The 4,609-nt window shown below is 41.4% G+C and overlaps 1 protein-coding gene across 1 annotated transcript in view; it reads right to left on the bottom strand.

Moving 5' to 3' along the window:
• Smg6 (SMG6, nonsense mediated mRNA decay factor) overlaps window positions 1-4,609 on the bottom strand; it is a 284,260-nt gene that overhangs the window by 174,398 nt on the left and 105,253 nt on the right. The gene's annotated exons all lie outside the window — the stretch shown is intronic.

Genomic DNA, 4,609 nt, shown 5'->3' with positions numbered 1-4,609 from the left:
GAGCTAAAGGTATTTTGAAAAAAAAATTTTTTAAATATATTTAATACAGGGTCTCACTATACAGATTGGACTTGTAGTGATCCTCCCTGTTTTTCAGCCTCCCAAGCGCTGGGATTACAGTCACACACCACCATGGGTAGTCTCAATCACTGTCTCAGCATGCTCCAGGGGCAGGGCTGGCACAACAGGCCAGGAAAAAATCCTTTTTTGAAAGCTACCTTAGAGAGTTTTCTCAGTGATCTCCTGAACAAACAGCTACAGTTCTTGAGAAGAATCAGTGTCCCTACCAACCCAATTTATACCTCAATCAAACCAACAGACTTAAATTGGTAGAACTGAAACTAATATTCTTTTATAAATCAAGCCATGGATTTCAAAAGAAGGTAATCACTTACATCATTAGCAACACCACATTGCTTTCACTGTCAACATATAAACTCTTCTTGGCTACTGCTTCCTGAAGAAAATAATGAACCAAGGGAAAGGGAGATGGCTTAGTGGAATAAGCACTTCACCGGCAAGTGCAAGGGCCTGAGTTCAATCCCCAGTTCCGGGGGAGGAAAAAAAAAGGCTTCCATTTGCAAGGAGGCTTCCGCACATTAAAAGAAAATAATGAACCAAGCAAACAGGTGTTACATGACTTCCAGTCTTGGCTGGAGTAAACAAAATTTACCTTTTGTGAACAGAAGGAACTGACCTGCTACTCCTGTGCCCAATACAGCTATAGAACACCCTTCAATGACTCCCTGACTCTCCCTGTATTCCTTTGGGTGTGGCTGGGGGTCCCCACATCTATATCTCCTGCCAGCTGCAATCCAATTCCAAAGCACATAACATCACAGACTCCTCAAGAGCCAGTGTGGCTGTATTTCCTGCAGAGATCTGAAAACCTGTTGGCGTTCCAAAAGTCAGCACCAATTTCAAACATGATCAACATCTCTAAAAGTCACAGTTACCATACAGCTGAGTAAAATATTTTTTCATAAATTTAACGCCAGCATGTCTGTGTTTGGAAACTTTGAAAATACATGTTGTATGGTTTACTGGACTGGAAAAGGTGCCAACAGAGTTTCAAAGGAAGGGAAGTGTATAACTGTTTCCTTTCAAATGCATTTTCCAATGGGATCCATTCAGGGAAAAGGCTGGAACTAACTAAAACATTATTAAAAACTGTTATGGAAAGAGACAGAAAGATGGAAAAAGATAGACCCCAAAAAAGTAAAATATATAACCAAGAGTGAAGAAGACATACAAAGAGAAAGAAAGGGGACCTGGGCACAGAGAGAGGCTGGAGAGGAAAATGGGGTGATAGTTTTGTCTGGCAGTCACTGCTCGTGGTTTCATACTGTTGCAGATCAATCGATCAGGACTGTAGCGCTGCTGGCACAGTGGCACAAGACAAACCACAGAGTTGGCTTCAAGTTCAGCACTTGCGAACTGCTGACCTTCAGTTTTCAAACCAAAAATATTCTTTGGGAAACAGTAATACCAGGTTCAGTCCAACAAGCCAAGCAAAAACAAGGACTACTAACCTGAAGTAACACCCTATTCAGTTACATCAGGCACCAACCCTTCATCATCCAGGAAGTCTGCAAACCTGAAACCACACCCCACCAAGTGAACTCCAGGTTCTGACTCAACAAAGTAGGCAATGATAACCAGAAATGGTTGAACAAGTGACATGATGCTTCAAAGTTGGGTTAGCAAGCACCTACTCAGGCAAGAAAGCCAGTCCCTGAACACAGAGCCAGAGACATAGCAATTCTTTCTGAGGTCACATGTGTATGACTCCAGTGGAATCTGCAAGCAATGCTTTGGGCAGGATTTGGCACTGCCTCACCAAACCATTACACTTCTAGACAAAAAATTTAATAGTTTGTAAGTGGGACCTTTTATTTGTTTCTTGCTAAATTTATCTAAGTAGGGGTGATACTTAAGCTTACTGCCTAAATTGAGATACTTCTGAGAGTACAAGAGTATACTATTAGCAATTCATAAACAGGGTCTATTCCCTGGGCAAACCTCAACTTTCAGTCATTCTAGCCTAAAGGCATAGTAGCTCTTCTCTTTACTGGGTCACTATAATAAAACCTTAGCTTAGAAGTCTCTCTTCTAAAAGACAGAACTGTTCCTGATCAGTGTCAAAGTGCTTACTTTGAGCTCTTCCATAGCGAGGTAAACAAATCAATTAAGTTAACTTCAAAAACTAACAAGGAAGATTGAGATGACAATTGGGACTGTGGAGGAGCTCAAAGTTCCAGGCAGCAGCTTTGAGGCGAGGAAATGTGCTACAGATGAAGCTGTTGAGGCTGATCCACAATCTCTCAGTGGTAGGCCCTGATGCCTCAGCCAGCTTTAAACAGCCAAGTGCAGGGCAGGCAGACCTTGGTGCAAGTCTGCTGAGTTCCAGGACATCATTCTTGAGGGTGTAATAACCATGGGCTGTAGCACACATGTTGAGGGATGAGGGAAAAAAATAAACAGAAAGACAAAAGAATGAGGATGCACTGCCAATTTCAATTGTGCAGCTTTTATTTTTAAATGCTTATCAAGCTGAGAGAGAGCAGAGTTCTTGGAAAACAAGGTTTCCTTTTTTCCAATGCCAGCGTAAAACACCCTCAAGGACGGGCACTGAACAGACTGTAACAACAAGGAACGTGGCTTTGCATCCTCCTAGCAGAACAGCTCACCATGGGTCTCACATTGCTCTGATTTCAGTGCAGTGAAGAATTTGAAATAACAGGCCCACTGCCTCTGGTTAAAAACTGCTCTTTTTAAATTTTTTTATTAATCTCCAAACTGGCTGTATTAGAATTATAACCTATTACATAGTAACTCTCTTCACTAATAAAATAAATTTGTAAAAGGCCTAATTACTTACTTTTACTGAGCTACACTGCTTGGGGATCAAGTATAGGAAGCTAAGGGCTAAGCCAGCTGTGAGCTAAGGGATGATGGGGAAGGGTAACAGGAGAACCCAAAGTCACCAAAAAGAGAAAAGAGAAAGTCCTGAGGCCAACTTCAAAGCCATAATCAAAAAGAAAGGGGGATGGGAGTTTAACCCAGTTTTTGTTCTAATAGCTCCATGAGGATCCATGCCATCATGGCATTTGGGGAGGCCTATCACAAGTTATACAGGCCTATGCTGCCCACACCCTAGTTCACCAGAAAAAGAAAAGCGTAGTTCAAGACAGATGAAACCTGCTTGGACTTTCAGTAGGGAACCTAGAATCTGACCTGTAAGGAAACAGACAGGTTACCTTCTACCTATCCAACCCTAAACCAGGACCTTAAAGAAGAAAAAACAACAAAAGCAAGCAACTATACCTGAAGATAAGGTAAACTGCATCAACTTCTAGACTGTGTCCTGTACCTCAACTCAGATCACTGATCACAAAGCTGGAAACATTTCACACTGAGCCACACTAGGGGCTTTTACTCAGGAGGCTGACTGGAAATCAGCAGTCAACTCTGACATACTCACTTATAATAAAGGTATATATTAAACAAAGTAGTCCATACCTTAAACAAAAATAGGGGCAAAACAGATTGTCATTTCCACAGAACACTCCTAGGCAAATCCCACATATCTCTTGGACTTTGATAAATGTTATTTCTCCTCCAGGGCACATGAAAAATCAACCACTGCCAAAAGTACCCTTTTGTAAAGAAACTTAAGCATATTTGTATGGCAGGTGAGTTAAAGCTAGATGGACACCCCTTTGGGGGATGACCATACTGGAACACAGTAATTCACTGAGGAAGAAGGACCTGCAGTCTTTCTCTGTGTGCCACATGTCCAACTCTTAAGAACTGAGGAATGCTCTCAACAGGAAAAACACAGCAGCAAATGCTGTGATACCAAAGCCACAACTCCATGGGTCCCTGGAGCCTTTCAAACTAAGCTGCCAGCTAGGGAGCTAACACTAGCTTTGGATGAAACACAGCTCTGGTAGAGTAATTAATTTTTTTCTTAACTAGGATTACATTAATTTTCAAGGGCTAATGGAGTCCAGCTGTAATGGGAAGAGCGGCTGTCGATGCACAAAGGCAATTGTGCGTACATTATAAACACACACACACACACACACACACACACACACACAGACTTATAAAAAGGATCCACTATAACAGGATATTTTTAGTTTCTACAATGCTGCACTAAAAATATAGCCCTGGCTGATACATCATGGCAGAACTATTCTCTCCCTGTCCCTTCAGGAACAGTTTAAAACATTTATTTTTGTTTCCTTTTGCAATGGTCAGAGTAGAGAGAGAAAATAGCAACTCATTGATAAGAGGAAACAAGGGAGACATGAAAAATTGAAAACTACCTAAAAACTCATGGAGAGGTTTATTTTATTAGTTCTTAATAAATATCTTGCAGATTTCCTCAGGAAATACACCAGATCACATGTAAAATAGTTTGATACTGATGTCAACTGCATCAACATATGAAGTCTATTAGGGTGAAGCCGCAGCAGGGTGATCAGCGTGCTGAAAAACTCCACAGTACTTGGGGTGGGGGGGAATCTCACGGCCTTCCAAATTCTTCGAGAGGTAAAAAAGTCAGCCAAGACGCAGAGAAAGAGAAAAAAAAAAAAAAAAA

Source organism: Octodon degus, unplaced genomic scaffold, assembly GCF_000260255.1.
Source record: "Octodon degus isolate 3935 unplaced genomic scaffold, OctDeg1.0 scaffold00072, whole genome shotgun sequence".
Lineage (NCBI taxonomy): Eukaryota > Metazoa > Chordata > Mammalia > Rodentia > Octodontidae > Octodon > Octodon degus.
This window is presented reverse-complemented; position numbering and strand designations above follow the sequence as displayed.